Below are 21,741 nucleotides of genomic sequence, written 5' to 3'. Positions count from 1 at the left end.
GCAATGCTAATAAAATGCGGAATAAAAAAGAAATAAACATTTTTATGTAGTTTAGAATAGGCTCTGTAACGATGTGTTTCGTAATGCAGTTTAAAATACGTAGAGTAGACATTTATAGGCAGGTTGCGGATAGTAAGCACTATCTTTATTACAAATGTTATATGTATTGCATTTTATATTCATACTTTGCGAAGTAGGTATCTAGTTGTAATTCTTCAGTCGATCTCATCAATAAGGTATAAACCAACCATATTTACCAAGGCACAAATTCAAAACGTTAACTTGAAATTTTCACCTATTATATTTTTAATAGTACTCTTGCTTTAGCTGCTTTTTGGTGTCGTTTTGTAAGAATTTATTTAAAAACATCTTCTTTTCAGCGGAATCCTATAATGAAAGTGTGTCAATGTATTTTCGGCAAGTTTTCTGAAATTTCGGCAAGTTATATGAATACCGTAATAGATACAAGATTGGCACATTGCTTATTGATAAAAACATATGCCTCACTTAAATTGGTATTGAAACATAAATGGAACAGTCCTAGATCCGGTTTAGGAATCCCAGTTGGCTGCTCTTAAAATAAAAGGTAAAAAGCTAACTCTATAAGCTCTATGTAAAATCAAAGACTAGCCATTTTTTATAACATTAAGTAGGTATAATTGGATTCTGAGTTTTTTTTCCTGTATCACTAAAAGGATAATGCCAGATCGGGATTAAAAACTGCTTCCATAATCTGTTCACATTAATTCCGATTATGGTATTAAGAAAAAAAGGATTGTTACGATGCAATTTTTAAATAAGTTTTGATATCAATTTGATTTAGAATTTTCGTGTGTTAGGTATATGAAGGTCTGCAACATGTGGGAAATTGAAGAATTATTTTTGTGAAGCATCGTTGTTGTATTGTTTTTTCTTTGTTTTCTCAACATAATTTAAAAATTAACAAATTATACATCATCACGCAGTAAATTCAATGAACTCTTCAATATCCGATATAGCCTCAAATTAAATTTACATCTTTCAAATGCGCAAAAAGTTCCAAATAAATGCTCATAGATTGACCAAGAACTAGTATTAATAGCATTAAATAGCATGACTAAACCTTCGTATAATTCAAATCGTATATGGTATGCTTACTAGTCACTTCGGCACTAGTTTTAAACCGGCTCTCCAATCCGTATTATGTATACATAATACCTATATTTAATTTGTTCGCAACATGTCATTACATTTTGGAAGTCACTTGCAGACCCTCACCTCAATTGATTACCGATAACTAAGTACAGGTTTTATCTATTTGCGTGTTAATTTATAGTAATTATGCAAAGTTGTTGCGATGACAACTCGTCATATGCACGATATATGACTATTGTTGATAGCAATGTTAAATATTAATAACTTGGCTCGTTAAATAAGGTTTTAGCATCCATTTCAATGCTGTTTAGAAGCTTGTTTGCTGTTGCAAATAACAAGGTTTGCCTACTTTACACCAAAGAATATAAAATAATATAGATAGAGGCTCTAATACCACAGAATTCAAAAGGGTAGAGCACATAGGTAATTATATTCAACGCGTAATGAAATACCAAACACTATAAATGTAATAACTAATTTTTACTGTAATTACCATTATTAACATATTATACAGGAATAGTTATGTGAATAAAGAAGAAATGTGAATCACTTTAGTATTTTATTACCTAGGTATGACAAGGGACTCTTCAAATAATTATTAAATTATTAAAAATGCTTCTCATCAATAAATTAGCAACTTTCTTGGTGGCATTTATAATTTATTCGTGAAAGTAATTATTTTGCATAAATGGGAATTACATATTACATAAAAAGTATCTAATTTATATACAAATAACGTACTTAAGTGATAAGAATAATGTGAAAATGAAAAATATGTATATTATTTCTTATGACACAGAGGGTATGCAATATGTAATTTATTTAACTAGAGTGGGATGATAGAGCTTTGTATGATAATCGTATGTTGCGAGATTATACAGAATAATTAATTATATAGTGAATGTTAAACTCTTGCAAAATCTATGTACGGTAGTTATGAGACTGTAGTAATTCTATCGATGGTTGTATTGATAGCAAGAAGGTATAAGAGTCACGAACTCACGTATCAAATAATGATAGTGCGTGAAGCAGGACTATGGGAGCGTACATAACTTATTAAATATTAATTAACAGCTAGTTCTACATGGTTTGATATTTATTTTCTTTATTAGGTACTTATTTAATAGCTCGATGATTATTTAAATAGAGTCATTTATTTATTACCTACGTTATTTTAATCGCTTCTCTGTATATTTAATTTAGCCATACATTAATGAGTTAATTTTAAAACAAAATGTATATACATATATGCTTAATGATAACAAGATTATGACATAAGAACGAACAAGCTGAATTATACATGCAAAAACGGAATACGTAATATCCTCATCTATCTCATAAGACACGAAATCTTCACGCATTCCCGATTATCAATAGGAATGCGAAAAGGCTCCACTATAAATACCCGGGGCGGTATGCGTCGGCGCCTGCCGGTCGTTCACCGACCCTACCATTGTGCACAGAGAATATACGACTGTTGCAGGCACAGACTATACATATACAACTGTTGCAGACTGTACAGACTATACATGACTGACTGACTGGCATAGACTAAATAATGTACCTCGCGTCGGCACATGAAAGCGCATTTCGAATACGGAATGATTTTTATTTATTTTTTGAATAAATTGGTCATGTCTCGCTTTATATAATCTGATGGATCCATAATGTTGTCAATTTACAGATGACCATTACAATATTTGATTTCAAATGCGCATTGATAAGTTTCATAAATTATTTATAGTTTATACAATATAACATTAACATATACAATATACATATATATATTATACTTATATTACATAAAATAATAAATATAATATACTAATAACTAACATATTGTCGTTGTGTCATCATATAAGCAACGTACCTACTTATCTGATGCATATTGCATATAGAAGGAATTTTTATATTATTTTATTGAAAACAATAATGTAATAATTATCATGACACCTCAAGCATTTCAGACCACAACGTTGAATCACCTTTTTCTGGTTTTAACATTGTTGAATCATAAACCAAAGTTGTGCTTTATTATTCGAATATGAATTCCAGAAGGACCAAAAATGTATGGATTTATCATGATACCGTAGTACATATATTATTATTAGTCTGTGATGATACTATGGAAATCGAAAAATCTGAAGCATAAACACAATTGTGGAGAACAGCGCAATTAGGTACTTATTATTTAATCCAGTAAATTACAGCATCATTAGTACCAAAATAAAATTACTATTTTACGCAAAATATAATTTAATGACGAGGTCAAGATAACTCAAAATCAACGAAAATACCTTTATTTATCATTAGTAATTTTAGAGTTAACAAAAGGAAATGCGAAAATGATTACAGAGACAAATTCCACTTATTCTTCACTTAACTTCACTTGATATTGACAGTAATGTGTGTTGTAATAATTTGTAATGAAGGAAGGTTTAAAAGTCGTAGGTTGTAGCTGTTACGTGAGTCATAATCTCTACATATAGACAACTAGCTGCGCTTCGCGGTTTCACCCGCGTAGCTCCGCTCCTGTTGGTCTTACCGTAATGATATATCACTACATAGTATAAAACAAAGTCGCTTTCCCTGTCCCTATGTCCCTTTGTACGCTTAAATCTTTGAAACTACGCAACGGATTTTGATGCGGTTTTTTTTAATAGATAGAGTGATTCAAGAGGAAGGTTTATATGTATAATAAGATCCATTAAGTAGTGGAGAAGTACTGTTATTTTTGAGGTTTCTAATGTGATGTCGTAAAAAATTACATTTATTCCGCTTACATTGCAAACGCAGGCTGAACCCTACGAGTTTTATCAAAATAATGTACTAAGTATTATACACATTGAAAAGGTCTACAGAAAAGTCCGCGATGGTATATGTCTATCTCTTATGGATAACCCACAATAACTTTTTTTTGTCATTTACTTTTTACGACAAATAATGGCTAATTTTCGAAGCGATTTTAACCAATACAGCATTAATCCTTAACCAATTAAATACCATGGATACATTGTTCATTTAATATAGATCTATATGGCCCTTTACACCGTATGATTTAAGTGAATATTTTCGAAGATATTACAGATTTAAAAATTGCAGGACGTAGCGTTTGCGGCCGCCCGGCTATGTATTTTATACCCGTGCGATGCCGGAGGCCGGAGCGGGCCGCTATATTTTTATACCTATACAACGTTCACAATTTTTCTGTAGTGTATTTAGTATCAGCATTGCACCCGTGCGAAGCCGGGGCGGGTCGCTAGTAATATATATAGCCTATAGCCTGCCTCGATAAATGGGCTATCTAACACCGAAATAATTTTTCAAATCGGACCAGTAATTCTGAGATTAGCGCGTTCAAACAAACAAACAAACTCTTCAGCTTTATAATATTAGTATAGATTCTCTTGTCACAATGGTAATTAGCATACTCCTCCGAAACGACTGGACCGACTCTCATGAAATTTTGTGTGCCTATTGGTAGATATGAGAATCGACCAACATCTATTTTTCATAGCCATAAGTGATTAATAAGATAAGGAACATCGTTTGTCGGGGCAGTAATAAAGACAAATATTCAATTTCATTAAATTCAAATTCAAATTAAAAAGTTGCAAAAAATATCGAATCCATCATTAATCAAAAAACGAATACCTACGATCTTATATAAAACAGTTTTAAAACGAATTGAAATTATTTTAAAATTATGTTCAGTAAGTTTTAGTACAAGGCCAATCGTGATAAAGCTATTTATATATTTTATTAGGATTCGATTTTGTATTTTAACACATTTGATCCAAATTAGATCCAAATTTTATTTATTATCTATTGTTTGCCCTCATCTTCAACTTTATGAATTCGTCGCACCTTTACTTCACTACTTCAAGGATTTATCATTTATGTCATAATTTGTAATAACTGCAGTAGGTAATTTGACTAATTTGAAACTAAAATCGTGATGTGATCATCAACAAAAATTTAAACCGGATTAACACGATTTAATAAACATAGAATACATTATTTGCTTAACCCTACCACTACTACCTAGTACCTATACATTAAAAACTAAGATTTCTTTTCTAAATAATATTTTTCGTCGATGATGATTGTTACGGAAAGTGATATAAGAAAATGATACATAACTAACGCAAATAATAATTCGTACATTTTCTCTTTTCACTATCCATATTCAATCTTACGTACACGAAACTTAATTTAGCACTTAGTTTATTGAATTCTGAATCCATTTAAATTACGTAAACCTGTCATTTGAAAGTAAAATTATCTATTAACAGTTTATGTTAATATCGTCGCCAAATGCAAATATCAGTTGTATGTAAACGTTTTCACTTTCCTTCACAAGTACAGTTTTTGTACTCACGCGCAGATAAGGCGTTTTTATAGTCTTTACTTTAATTGTTTGTTTCATCATTGCAGAAATAGTTTATTACTAAATTAACGGTCTGCATTTTGTTTATTTCCTTCATTTGTTTTATATAAGTTTCACTAGGTATATGTATTTAGGAGTTATTAAATTTATTTTCCGTTTGAAATAACACATTTTAAATAAACAAAGTTTAAGGTAGTTATATGAAGCATTATTTAAATTAATGGTTACTTACTGACGAGAATAAGAGACGTAAAAGCGTACGTTAGTAAGGCGTAAAAGTATGTAAATACATATTAGGTAGGTAATCCATTTTCCATCGGAAAATTCAAATGCACTTGAACAATGTCCCCACTAAGATTTAAACTATTTTTTGTACTTACATAATATCTGGGCATTTCTTTTTTATATGATCGCTTAAAAAGAACATTAATAATAATTACTATTTCTATACTACAGTCTACACTACTAGGACAAAGACTAAAAATATTTTTAAGTAGGTATTGCTGAGAGTAAGTGTAAGATCTATTTCTATTCTAGATCAATTATTTGTAATTAACAATATCCGTACCGTAATCTTAGGTACACAATTTATATTATACGAAGCAAATAATGTCTTAATGGATATTAGTCAGAGGTTTCGTAAATACAAATATTATTCATTCGGTCGGAATGTCGTTCGACTGTTGCAGGATGTAGCGGAGAGGAAATCTCTAATTTGTATTAAGTTATTTTGTATCTGAGTTTTTATGTAAACGTACTTATTCGTACATAATTTTTGTGAGGTTCATGTCAGAAAGAAAATACCAAATGCACTTTTGAGTTTCATTCACAAAACAACTGTATCTTAATCAATTTAAAATACAGTTTAAAAAGTTACCTACTACTTATTTAATCAACTAGTAGGTATAGTAAAATCTAATATACATAATAGGTATACAGCTGTTTGTTTACTTAATATTTTATGACAAGAGCCAAGGCTGAATAAAAGAAAAATCATTGAATAAAAACTGAGGACTTGGAGTCCAGGTAGGTAAAACTCTCCAGAATTCTGATTCTTCAATACTATAAAATAACGCCAAAACTAAATATATATAAGTAAACAATTTTTCAAACATCTGGTAGCACACAGTTTTTACATGAATGCCAAATTACGCACAGTAGGTCAATCACGAGACAAGTTTTTGTTCATGGAAATGACAGGACGCATAACATTATTTTTATGCGTCAACTTTCATTTTTACTTGTTTTAAAATGACTATGTATTTGTTTTATCTTTTGTTATTTTTTATAAGTTCGGAGAATTATATTTTTGTATTAAACTACCTACATATTGTACTAGATATCTCGCCTTTTTATTTTTTTGTAGTCGCTAACAAATAATAAATTCAGTAAAAAATTAATGTGATTTATATGCCTTCCTAGACAGGAAAGGTTAGAGCACAACATAACCGTTGTGACCCCTCGCCTGTTTTTGTTAAAAGTACTGACATAAATGCAGTAAAGGATAAATACAATAGCAGAAAGCCAATATTTTTGTTACGCTACATTTCACTGTCCATTAAATATCGATCCAATCCAATATCTCACGAATTTCCTTCCTACTGCATCCGTGCGTATCGCGCGCTTCCTAACAACGATTATTTTATAATCAAACCAATGAATATTTATCGATCGATTAACTTTTAATGCCGTAAGAAAGTGTTATATAAACATACATAATGTTCTGATCGATTTAAATTATTTTGATACGCAATATATCGCATCTTAATGATAATGATTGTAATTAAACATCGGTCTAGTTTTCTCAACTGCTTTCGAATTTGAAGTTTCTAATACTATTTATTATTTTCTGATAGATTTAATTCGCAAAAAAGACATTATTTAATGGTAATGAGTCCAAAAAAGATAAGGAAAGTACATTTCTGATTTTTTAATCTTTCAATTTCTAATATATTTGATTAATCAAAGAAATAATTAAATATGATCCATGCTAGTTAAAAAATAGAATTTAAACGGCCGGTGGAAATTATTTAAATAGCAACGTGTATAAAAACAGTAATGGCTTCAATTAGCAGTACATAACTATAAGCAAGGAAGGAACTATACTTTTAATATTTCTAAGAAAAAAATGTGGAAGCACACGAAAATTAAATCTATTAGTCTTTTTAATGAACACATTTTTTAATGAAAATAAAGGTATTTAACTGCCATTGAAATCGTGAAATTCAAATTCTCAAATCACATAAAAACCCGTCACAGCAAATTAAAGTAAATGAGTGTTTTTGTTTTAGAGAAAACAAATGATCAGTTTCACAAAAGAACATAACAAAGCCCGCTGTAATCGTGAACTTGTCACAATATAATTCCTCACGTACGAACTAATTTTACGCATAACTCTGGAACCAATTACGTCACGATTGTATCTTCGACTTAACTGACATTACAATATGAATGAAATTGCCTTGAATATTGTATCAAGTGAGACGACACTTGACATATCGTACTTTCATTTGACGGAATACGAAAGTATCACTGATATGATAAATAAAAGAAAACTTCAAGTTTTCGTTGTTTCAGAGAAAATTACATTATGAGCGTAACGTTTTAATTCAAGGAATTTGTACTGAAATCTTATTGAGGTAATGCATTCTCCAGAAAGAGATTATTAATTGGAATAGGATGAGGGTAGTAATACAAATGAATCATTACGCTTTGTTTATTGTTTATTTGATCATTGATGTGATTAAGTTTTAGAGAATTATGGTCAAATTTTGTTTATAAAATACAACAGAGGAAAGTTAATTTGTAGATTCCTGTAAGTTCCTAAATATCTTTATAAAATTTAAAGGAATATTCATTTCTATCAGATTCAGAACCATAAATACTGTTATTTTAGGTCAAGATTATTGTACGCACGTTTGAGTAATATTTCTGTTTAATAACGTATATTTTTTACTTCCAATATGTAACGCACATAATATTTACTATTAGAAGGCCGTGGGTTAAATAATATTAAATTTTAAAATAAAATTATTGCGTATTAGCGCGTTCAAACAAAGAAACAAGCTCTTCAGCTTTAGGTATAATACATATTATATTAGTACAGATTAGAATTAGAATTTTCCTATACATTCAAAGAATTTGCTCAATTATTTCGATTTAATTTATTTATACATTTGAATCTATCGTAGCCAGACAAAGGGCCACACTACAAAAAAGGAACAAAGATGAAATAATGGCAACATTCGCAATCAAAACCTTTTAAAGCATGAACGAATGTTGCAATTTAATGGATTTTATAAAGCCATCTATTGAGGCGTAGTATTGTAAGATAAAAAGTGTAAACAAGATGAGAGTTTTTCTTCATTATCTTGCCTATGATGTTGTGGAAATAGTTAGCATCAAGCACAACAATAAATCAATTTTGAAACAATTGAATTGAACATTTTCCAAATCCAGAAAATACTTGGTTGGCTTGGTTGGTTGTCTTCCAAGCCAGAGGTCGTTGATAAGATTCCCACCCAGGGCAAATCTTTATTACAAATATTTGTGTGATGAATATGATGATATTGCTCTATTTCTGGGTGGTTCATTAATTATTATCTATAATATAAGTATTTATTTAAAATTAAATATGTAAGTTTATCAGCCATTTGGTTTCCATAACCCAAGCGAAAGCTTAGTATGGGATCAGATCGTGCCGTATGTGAAAATGTCCCGAAATATTTATTTATTTAAAATATGTATCATTGTGATTGTAGAGTTGAGATTTTATACGCCATGCCATTTTTTATGAATTAATTAAAATGTATTGATTAAAAATATTACAAAAGCGTTTACAAGATGATGACACAATTACCTTGACCTCGTGTAACCTCGTGAGAAGTAATTCTCCCGCCAAATGATAAATATCTCTTTTCCCACTAAGGCATTGTAACACTTAGCTGAGGTGTGACTTAGATATTAATGCAACGAATAGTATTACCACTTGTAAGTTGTACGAGGAACCACATGCTAAACTATAGCTGTTATCAGAAACATTTGTATTCACTTAAAAGCTGTTTAATTTCTTCCAGATACTTCCCCTCCCAAAGGTTCATCCTGACTCCTGTATTTTGTTTAGTGAAAGATATTTCACTAAATCTTGTGATATACTAAATAGTCCACCTATATTTATCGATATATTAGTCTTTATAAACAAATAATATCCGAGCAAAGCCAGAGTAATAACAAATTTGAAAGCTTCTTTTCAAGTCGCAACTCCCAATTTGAAAGCTCTTGCGATAGTATATACCTGACTGAAGTTTACTGAGCTTGGTTGTCTTCGTTTAAAATTAATTAACTCTCAACACATTACAACGCTCGCACATACCAAAAATAATTATGCATAAAATTAACTTGAATACACCAGTGACTTACAAACATTTAGCCGCCGGCCGAAATATGAAAAGGTTATGAATGCCACCGTTATCTTACGGTAACCAAAACATAACAATAACTTTGGCTATTATAATATTATTCTTTATTCTCAGTGCTTGAACTGTCTGCGTCCACAGGTTAGCCTAGATTTAAATGAAGCCTGCATATCCTATTATAAATGTAGGTAACACTTACGTTTTAATTTTTATGCAAGTCACAATTTTAGTTAGAATTTTGACAAGTTTTGTTACGGATATGCAGTTACTCTAGTGAACTTACTTTTTAACGTTATACATACATAAAACAGTTTAGGAAATAGCATTGACGTATGTAAGAGGTGATGCGGTAAGATTAGGTAGTCCGGTAGTCAATTAATGTATGGAGTATGGACACTGTAAGGTGATAATGTGAGGGCTAAGTATGAACACTGTGCAATTCGTAGCTTAACTTAAAGCAAACGATGTTCTGAAAAGATGACAGAATGCTGATGAATTATAAAGTAGCTAAAAGCAGGCTTTAGATATATAAGGTCACGGAAGAATTCTAACCAAAACCCGCGGCCCCATCATTAAAGCGGCTCGACGGAACACAGTGGGGTTTTAGTCGGTAAGAATCCGACATAACCCACGGCTCCTTCCACGGGGGCCGTGGGTATCTTTGGAAGATTTCCCCACTATAAAAAAAAGGCTTTAGATATAATCTATGTATTTGTTACAATTTGTTCATATTCTGTTTAGTCTGTTCCAAAAATGTTGAAAAGTAAAATGGTGATAAAGATTCTTATATTTTCTTATACCATAATTGTATGGTTATTTGAACTGCCGTTAGACATCATGATAATAAATGTTGCATTGCAAATTCCATAGAATGATTTCATCGATTATGCACTATTTGACACACTCATTTTTCACATCTTGAAGCGTGTCGAATCGTCTGTCACGAACCGTTGTTTAACCAGCCTGCCTACATCGCCAACCCCATAATATGTCGAGGCCGATCATTTACTGGGCATATCGTGGAACAAACCCGTTCTAACCGTAATAGGCATAACTGTTTTCAAGTTAAGCGAACTCCATTCGGTCATATAAGCTTGCGTTCCGACGAATTCCAAATAACATGTCGGCTAGAATCTAGAAAATTTCAGTCCGAATGTTAAGACGAAAAGCAAATATTATGATGTTTAGCTGTATCAGTTCTGTAGTTAGTAGTTTGTCTTTGTAGGTTTATAAATTGCCCTAATCGTGCCTGTTGCCTGAAAAATATTATCTAGGTACTTAGTTACGTCAGGAATATATTTGGTGGATCAAAAACTTCAATTTACAAATGTGTAACGATATCATGTGTCATGAAAATGCATGCATCAAATATTCAATTTTAATCGAAAGTCGATGAAGCTTCATGCTGCATGGGAGAGAGCATATAACCTTGATTCGCGAAGAAAGCGCCCGGAACGATCGACGCGACGCCAATTACATGCAAAACGAACGCATTCTCTTGACTTATAACTACATATATAAGAGTTGAATGATAATGATTCAACTCGGAATTTCAACCTCAAACGTTTGAATGTCAAGATTATCCGGACACGGAACTGCTTGCATTTACGTGACATGAATGGGTTTACCTGATTTGGCTGAGGTTTTTTTAGGTATTGATACTATTTTGGTAAACGTTTTTTATGTTGTATATTGTACAGATAACATAAATAGTTTTTTTTTTTGTTTTAGAATCCTTTTTTACATGGCGTTTTTTGAAGTGACTTTTTCTTGACCCGCGTTGAACGCTTTACTAAGGGAAAAATCTTATACCTACAAGTATTCTGGTTTCGCGTCACCATCGTGCTAATGTATCTAATAAAATTCAAAATTAAATATTTTCACTTCTATTATTAATGTTATCAATTAATTATATATAAAAAGTAATTCTTATTCTATTTACAATTTGTTTTGTAAATACGTGATTAATACATGCGCAGACATTTCAATGTTACGGTGATACCTACATATTTGTGTAAATAATGAGTAATGTAATATCAAATATTAAAATTCCACAATAATCTGTGACATAATACATTCAATACCCTGTATTACTAATAAAACGTACAATACTCCACCTTGAATGAACACATTGTATTATAATTACAAATAATATTATTTTATTTGCGTATATGACTATGACTCATTGAGCTAGAACTATTTACTTACGGTCTTAATAAAAGGTGTAAATAACTGGAAAAAGCAAATAAGCTTAGACTTTTTATTCGATACGGAATGGAATAATAAAACGATAGGTTTTTATAGCTCTACTTGCACGTGCATATTTTTGTTGATCTAAGTAGGTACATATTTAATCTCTTTGCCTCTTCACATATTGAATTTACAGTCTTTATTTACTGAAAAACTTGAATTTCAAAAATTCGTACCTAAATGTCTTTCGACCACTTTTGTTAAAGTCGATGTTTTATGACACTAGATTAGTACATATACACCTACCTAATTCAAAATGGATTGGACTTAAATGGAAATGTTGGGCAGGAAAACTATTTCATATAATAATCTATTATAAAATAACTGATTCAAATCATGCATATAACATATATATATGTATAATCATATCATAATGCCTTCGATCGATACCGAACACTTTTTAACGGTTTCAGGCTTCAGCATACATTTTATGGAATACAGTTTTGTATAATTATAATTTGAAAGAAAATTAACTAGATCAGGTGGCTATCTGTTCAAATAGTAAAGAAACTAGACCATTAAGTGAAGTAACAGTTGGTATGCATTCCTTATAACGGTGCCTTCAATGAGATAGCACATGTATGTACATATATAAATGAGTAAGTAGTAAGTACAGTACATTACACTTTTATTTTTAACGTTACACTGTGTGGTATATGGCAAAGCTTTGAAAAATTTTATTACTTTATTGCTTCAAAATGTTTAAACTAGTTACAATTTTTATTAGCTAATTAGAGTAACTGACCTTTAAATTAAAATAATAGAAATAAAAACACTACATTCGTTGTGCAGTGTGCTAAATATTATCGTAAATTTATATTAATTATTAATATTTTATAGTACTTATGGTATTAATTTGTTCATTATATTTATATTTATAACGAGTGTAAATAAATATTTTATAACGAATGGCTTGTTATACTTGAAGCAGCCTTTAACAATGAATGCTTACTACGTGTAAACAATGGTTGGATTAAACTTTATGGTCTTTGATTTCATTGATTAAAAACTGTTTACCACAAAACTGCGCATAATAGAAAATCTATTTTTCCACCGCTGAGAAAATGTAGGCAATCTATTGTGTAGAGTTGGTACAAGAGTACCTACACGATCTATTATCATAATAATATCCGTTTGTGTGGAATCTCGTAGAAGACCCTAGAGCACAAATGAGATACTAGTTATGCCCAAAGTGAAGTGAAGACTTAACTTCTCCCTTATAGATATTTCTTTGTCTCTTGTAGATATTTCTTTATAAACCATGTGCTTTTATTTATTTATGCGTTCGATAAAACAATAGTTAGGTATATTCCCTATAGGGGTACTTAACCTATATCACTATCGTGTCTATAGTCTATAGTCTATACCATTATTTACAATATTGGAAAAGACATTGGAGCGCTTGTATTAAAATATTATTACATCGCAAACCTCGTAAGTCAATATCTAGGAAATAAACATCACAAGCAACTTTCGTTGTACAACGAAATAAATTAATTTCTAAAGTCTTTCCTGTACGTAATAAACCGTAAGCACGTCCCACTGACCGAAATGTTCTACTCTGCTCTGAAATTATGCGATAGTAAACCGATAAAATATTAGCAGAAATGAATCGAATCGTTAATGCACTCTAGTTTTGGTTTATCAGTGAAAATGAGTAAGCGTGGCTCATTTGATCTCGGTAACGAATTACCGTTTATATTTACTGTTAGCAGAATTGTTGAATGTAAAATTATTGTTAATATATGCTCGTATTTAAGCTTAGATTTAAGTAATGCACGTGTTAAAATAAAATTAACTTCTAGTCTGAGTCAAGAAGGTCGAATTAGAAAGAAAATTTTGAGAGATTTGGGTGGTAATATATCCATCTATAATAATTAATAATGAATTAAGCTTCTTTATGAAAATTATCAGGATTAAAAACAATAAACACCCCAAATATTATTCAATCGTGGTATTGTTTAAGATTTTGTTACGATAAAGCTATTGGCACCTCCCATTGTCTTGCAATATCGACATTCTATATGAGCCAATTATCCAAAGGTATAAACATAAAAGCGAAACCGGTTAAAATTAGGTTGGTATCGCTAATCTCCGCTGGATCATCCTGATAACATGAAACAATGGTCGTTCCGATTCGGCGCGTCTTGCGCAGGCGTTGCGCGTGCCTTAATGTTACCACATTCGCTATAAATTACTATATTCATATACAAATTACTTTAAAATGCATGATAGCCTTAATGAGACCTTCGAGTAATAGACGTAGATACTGTAAAAATATTAAACCAAGGTAAATTATTTTGAATTAAAATATAATTGTTACGGATAGTTTTCCTGCCGCGGGTTATCACAAATAATTTGACATTGTTGTTTTATATATTTGATCGATCTATTGTTGTTGTGGCATAGAGCAAACAAATCTTCATTTATAATGGTTTTGACAGACATATATTAGCTATTGTTGTCGAGGTTACAAATCGTGCGAAATATAAATAAACGAAAATAAAGCCCTCCATTGTCTTTATGAGAATAACATGGAAGTTGTATATTAGAGTCCCGTTAATGTATGTGTACCTATTTATATATTTATAGGCGTTTTGTTGTGAATTAGAAAGTTTTAGTGTAAGTGTCTTGTAGTAATCATTACCTATTATTGCAAGTATTGGAGAAGTTAAGTATTATCATACTTACCTACTAAGTGCCTACTTACAAGTTTCTAAATGACTATTATCAATTTATGGTAATAAACAAGTACTTATTACTTTTGACTAAGTACAATGTTTATCGAATTATTATTTACTCAATGCATTTCTAAACAACAACTGCAGAGGTATATTTTTTAAAATAAAGAAATGTTTATAAAATAATATGAATTGTGAAACGATATAAATATCGATAGCAATAAATAAATTACTTTACAAATTCGAAATTCCATCGAATAGTCCACCAGTTTTTGATTACCCAATCGACTGGAAAACGTGTCCCGTCCCCGAACGCGCGCTTTTGTTCAAATATTTGACAGATACATATTATGTAAACGGAAATGCGTGCAAGTATGGTTTCCGTTATAGGTAAAGCGATGTATTTAATTTCAGTTTTTGTCAAGTTTTTGTATTATAGATAATTTTATTAAGAATTTTTATATATTTCATATATGTATTCAAGAGCATACATTTTTTATGAATTGAATTGATATATCAATTTGTCACGCTTAATTAACGTTTGTTCTTTATTGGAGAAGTTAAGTAATACTCATTACATGAGGCAGCACTCATGTTTATTTCCTTTTCACTAAACTTGTAACAATAAAAATATATGTTACTGATCTTACCTATTGCAAGAGCTTACGTAAGGATAGTTATTTTGATTTTAACCAGCTCGTTTGCCCAAAAAGGAAATAATAACCATTGCATTATGCACTAAAACTCTCATATTCACTTTCGCAAGTAAATCTCACCTAATCTTCATATACTCATATCATATGCTCCAGTTATGGCCTATTGTGAAGTATCAACCGGTTTTTTATTAACAACGAGAGCTCACACTTTCAGTTGACATTCTATTGTTCAATCATGATGCATTGAGTAGAACTTGACCTAAAAGTGTCTTAGAAAATAATAAATAGAACTTTAGTAAATCACTTTTTTCGTAACGATGATTTAAGAGTAGCCTTTGATAGAAAAACACGCGTTACTGGACTAAAGTGACCTAGTGAGTATAAATGATATATTATAAATGTATTATTGTACATATTAGATTTATATTACATAGCAGACTGATTTATATCAATCAACAAAACAATTAATTAATTAAAAAGATAAACTTGCAGCAAACACGCAGAGAACTGTTATTATTATTTCGTATCTTATTCTATAACTCTTATAATAAAAAATAATGTTTAAAATTAAGTTTTCCTTAGGGTTGTTTTGTTACTTTTTTGAGTCAATCTTATTATCAGTATACAGTACGTAAAAGAATCCTGAATATTTTTTATGAAAATGCAATTGCTGATGTAGAGCACTGGAATGCAATACATTACAATTTACAATACAGGTATTCTATACATATATCAAAGTATTGACTAAACAATAAGACATAGGTAATGTATTACAATATAACATTAATATAATCAAGCTGCATTCCTTATTATCGTGACATACCTAGTTGATAGTTGTTAGATCTTTAAAGCACGTATTACGCAGATGATGTAGAAAATACATTTGTTAAATAACTAGGTAGTTATAATCCGTGTCTTGACTCACGTGAATCCCGGATACAAAGTAGCCAATATGATTGATCCTTTATTTAATTACAATTTAGCAATTTTCCCTACAGAAGACAATATATTCCAAAGGGGCTTTCATTTCTACAAATTACTCTAGTTCTCTAATCTATGGGAACTTCGAAACAATCGTTTACATACTAACATAGGAAATATCCTTCACAACCGAAGTATACGTTACAGTTAGGTGATAACGGTTCTCTTGCCTAACTATAACTGTTAGGTACGTATAAGTTATAGTTACTTCTGTCGAATATCTAGCATGCACCTTAAAGGAATAATTATATTTTTCATAATAGTAATAGACCTTCGATGAAACATATTCGGAACCAATCGAGTTTAGTCAATGAAGCCAGCACCCACATGTATACACCTACTGAATTATATAATATAACATAATAGCTTATACATAATACGTAATAATTTAAGTGAGATATTACTTATATTAACATGTTTTTATCATCAAAACATACAAATTCAATATGTTGCTCTATGAAAAAAAAGGGAAAACTAACACTTCCAAGGACAATAACCTAATTCCAATAAAACCATAACGTGTTTATATTAGTATAGTACTATATTATCTGTGGAGTCTATGACGATTTCTTTTCATAGCCGGATGCAACTGTTTCATGTCCCAATCCTCAACATTCCCTTGGGAGAGCGGTGCTTCCACAAGCCGACCCATTCTTATCGAAGCGTGTCTCAATTATTAATTTAGCCATGAAAAGAATTATTGTATTTATTAGCGGTAGTTAACTACACGTTAAACGCCAACCGTGAAGGCGACAGTCCTCCATATAGCCTTGCATAAGTATTGTTTGTGAATTATTAGCTAACGCATCGGAGGTCGCCTGCCGAATACCGATGAACGTGATCATCACTTTATTTTTGACATTCAGTCGAATGCCTAGAATTGTTTCGTTCAAAATTTTAAATGAAACGTATTCATCATGTAATACGTAGGTATGTACAACAAGTTCTAGAGATATTGTAAATTATTTTTTATTAGCTCTTACCTTCAAGAAATATCAAATAACCAACCTCTAAAGATAGGCTATATAGCCTACTGACATCAACTTCCAAACATTCCCAAAACGATGAGATCAGTTAACTGTTTATTAAAACCATAGATACCATAGTTTATCATGAATCATCTATGATATCCGATATAATCTTGCGTTAACGATTATTTATGATGCGCATATCAATGGCTTAACGTGATTAAACTACGGTTAACGTTTAACTGGGCTATATCAAGGTGAACGATGCAGTAATGATGATATATTTTTACGTGTATCTTCCTCGTATTTTTACCGTTTGTTATTAAAGTTGTTAACAATTTATCTAGAGTTTAGAATCTTGCATGGAGAAACGTAGAGCAACTAGATTACTTACAACTACATGCTATTCAAAATAGTATTGTGCATTGCAGCTGTCTGACAAGTTTTGTCCCATTTCTATTGGGGACAAATAATATTTGTTTGCTGCTGCGCATGTTGTAACATCACCACTGCTCGAACGGTGAAGGAAAACATCGTGAGGAAACCGACATGTCGAAGAATCAAAAGTTCGACGATATGTGTCATCCGCCAACCCGCACTTGGCCAGCGTGGTGGATTATGGCCTGTACCCTCATAGGAGGCCCGTGTCCCAGCAGTGGGAACATATATGGGCTGATGATGATGATGATGATGATGAATATTTGTTTTGGAAAGGTGTAATAGAAATTTAATGTAGGTATGTAGCGTTATTATATACACCTGTTTTGTGTGTTATTCCAAAATGCTTTTATTCTTATGCATAGTTTAAAAAAAAAATAAAAGAAATACATGATACTATTAACTAGATGTTCTTTACTGCTTACGATGACATTATAGCATAAAAAAAAGATTAAGTCGTACCACACAATACGACGTTAGGGTAAAAGTTATCATATTCATAAAGGAACAAATCACATAAGAATGGACCGTTGAGAAATTCCACTATACTCGAGTGGTGCATTTCAAATCGCTAACGACTTCTTGGCCACGCTTGCATTATGTAATGTTTCTGAAGATGAGACAAAAAGACTATATTGCCAGCCACGATAAAGTAGAAACCGTTACTACCCATATTATTACTACTAATGACATGACTTACCATATTTAGCTAGAGGCTATGAAAATTGCGTAATAATTAGGATGTTTAAATTACTTTATTCCGCAAAGTTATAGCCAATATCTTTAAAGTTAGACTTTATAAGAGAGAAAATAATAAAATTGGAATGGTTGAGAGGAACACAAAGAAGAATATACATAGTTGGAACGATAGGTTGCTCTTGCAAAGGTGCATGCATAATTAAATATACATTAGTTATATACTTTATCAACATAATTTTCTCCATTCAATAAAAAACATAAAATCAGAAATATTTGCCATTAAGAGAAATTAAATGTGTAAAAATATTCTATTCCTTTCAAATATGTATTTTATATCAGCCGAGTGATATAAAATTTCAGTCCAGTGAAATGTGACGCTCATAAAAGCTCATTCAACTTTCATTTTATCGATGTGTCATAAAATCAATTCAGCATTAGATATTTAAATTATATTTATAATTATCATGATGACCATATGATGAATACGTAAATCGTGTGAATTTCTGATAAATGAAATTCAGATATAGGTATTTTGTTTTTCTCTTTGAAAAAACATGAGCCTTACGTGCAAGATGCACTGCAAAGAAACTCGTTTCAGTATGTGTACTATTATATATCTATAATTCTATAGAGAAGCTTGACTTATGTTTGAGTGCTTACGGTAGGTTAGATAAAAAACTGTTCGAAGGATCGGAATAAGTAGTAAGGAATCCTACTTATATGTACAATAAGAAATGCTAGTTTTTTCGGTGGATGGATGTATCTTTATAATCTGTTTAATTTCTTTAGATCTAATTCGATTATAATCTCGATCTAAAAGAGACGCAGTGACAGGTTCTAGTCGAGAATAGCATACAAGCTTTCGGCATCATAAATCTCATATTCAATATTGATAATAAGTAGAACAGCATATTTAGATAGGTATTTTTATGTTCCGTTATAGCGCGATAATATTTATGATAATCCAGGACAGAAAATATATTCTGTACAATAATAAACTCAGAACCTTACTACTGTACTACCTGTATTCTAAAATTTATCCTCAAAGAGCTTGCAAAGAACACCATTGGGCATTCCATGCACCCAATAGCTTCCAAGACAGTGACTCATCACATCCTGAGGTCGTTACCGTGTATTGTTTTAGCCTTATAAAGTCATTGTAACTCAGGTCAAAAAACCGGATCCCGTCTATCGTCTATTTCCAAGTGGAAATAGTAGCTGCGCTTTATGGATAATGGAGTCAATTCCCGTTGAGCAATATGTATCGTCATCTGTTTATACTATAATACCTATGTATTTTATATGTTGATTGTTTGTTATTAGCAATTAACTATATAGTCACAATAAATTGTCGATTGATATTCATTATGACTAATACGATCGTGTATCGAGAAAAAATATGCTAATTAATACATAGTCTAATTCAACGAGAATTCTGTTTTTATTTTTTCAAGGATATGAAAATAGAAAATTTGGAGAAGTTATGCACTTTTAACTATTATGGCAACTTTTTATACAGGTGATGAAAACTGCAAGGTAACTGGTAGATACTAGATAGTAGATAGGTATAAAAATTCCTATGATACCTAGGTATAAAAATTACTAATTAGTAATAGAGGTGAATTGTTAGTATTTTACATGAGGTCATTACCTGATTGCGTAGAATATAATGAACGTTTTACTAGCTTAATTCCTTGTCTATATATACCATGTCTATACCTATATTTTTATGTGTAGGTACTTTATATCAATTTACCGGAAAAGTTTTCAATGGTCATGACTTATGTACCTAAATTACCATATTTCAATTAGTTTTTAGTATGTAATTGCAATTCATTTGTTCGAGGTAGAATGGTGCAATGAATGGCTGTAATTAGCGGAAATACAATTACTTATTTTAATGTTAATCGTGTAATTGACCTTATGATCTATTAGTGTGAAATAGTAAATATAATATTTTGGTTAACAAAATGATAAACAACGCAACAATTTACTAGTAGCTTAGAGGTCGTAGATTGGATTTTAACTGGACTAGAATACTGAATGCCTATGAAATTTTGTTCGAAAAGTTTATTTCTGACTTTAGTCAGATTTGAAGGGATGTAGGTAATTAAATTTATTGTAAACTAGCTTTCCGCCCGCGGCTTCGCCCGCGTTTTCAGAGAAAAACCCGTTCCCGTAGGATTTCCGGGATAAAACCTATCCTATGTCCTTTCTCGGGTATCAAAATATATCTATACCAAATTTCATGCAAATTGGTTCAGTAGTTCAGGCGTGATTGAGTAACAGACAGACAGACAGAGTTACTTTCGCATTTATAATAGGTATATATTATAAGTATGGATTTTTACTTATATTAATATGCGTAATATAATTGCATGCTTCTTATTAACAAGCAATGCCTTCAATTACTTACATAAAGTCGCTCGTCATGAACTTTGATAACATAACGGTACCTTGATTATGCGTTCTCAATCAAATTATATGTGTTTCATTAAATATTAAATAAAACTGGTCTTACAAAGAAATTGTATTCTAACACCTACACAAATATAAGGATATGTAACTCACTTCGACCGGCCAACGGGACTACGTTCACGGGTACACTCACAAACACTCCTCACTTAAAAGTATGAGTTAGAACTACACTTAAGCACCAATGTTTATCATCGATTATAAATTAAATTTACTATTATAAATTTCGTATAGTTCGTTCGTTTAAAGGTTCGTTAGATGTTTGATTATTGTATACCGTGCCGCGACGTACCGACAAACTGTGACCGTGGTTGTATCAGCACTGAGTCAGTGACACTGCGCATGTTCCGTCCCTTTCTATTCTAGTATTTCTCTTCGTACGAGTAAAAGAGATAGCGTACGATGGAATGTGCGAACAGAAGCCTTAATGTGTGGGTGTCTCATCTGCTAAGCAATGCGTACGTAAGGTGGAAAAGAGATGGAAAATTTGTTTAGGATTTGAGATGCACGGTGCGACAACAATGGGTAGAAATGTAGGAAAATTAAGGTTCTCCATGTTAAGGGAAAGCTTGTTTTTCATTAAACGATAAAGAAGAATACTCTATTGTAAATCGGCAATTAAATGTTATTAATTACATAGTAGTGTTTAGAAGC

At 31.2% G+C, this 21,741-nt stretch overlaps 1 protein-coding gene across 1 annotated transcript in view; it reads right to left on the bottom strand.

Moving 5' to 3' along the window:
* The window catches only part of LOC149904390 (ATP-binding cassette sub-family G member 8), a 48,689-nt gene extending 27,283 nt beyond the window's left edge, over positions 1–21,406 (bottom strand). Inside the window, exon 1 of the mRNA XM_090106866.1 lies at positions 21,184–21,406. The gene's annotated coding sequence lies outside the window, so the exon portion shown is untranslated. The remainder of the gene's footprint in view (positions 1–21,183) is intronic.
* Positions 21,407–21,741: the final 335 nt, after the last annotated feature.

Source organism: Colias eurytheme, chromosome 11 (genome assembly GCF_061535395.1).
Source record: "Colias eurytheme isolate Ceu_HAF_F1 chromosome 11, ilColEury1 Martin Lab GWU primary, whole genome shotgun sequence".
In the NCBI taxonomy this organism is placed as follows: Eukaryota; Metazoa; Arthropoda; class Insecta; order Lepidoptera; family Pieridae; genus Colias; species Colias eurytheme.
This window is presented reverse-complemented; position numbering and strand designations above follow the sequence as displayed.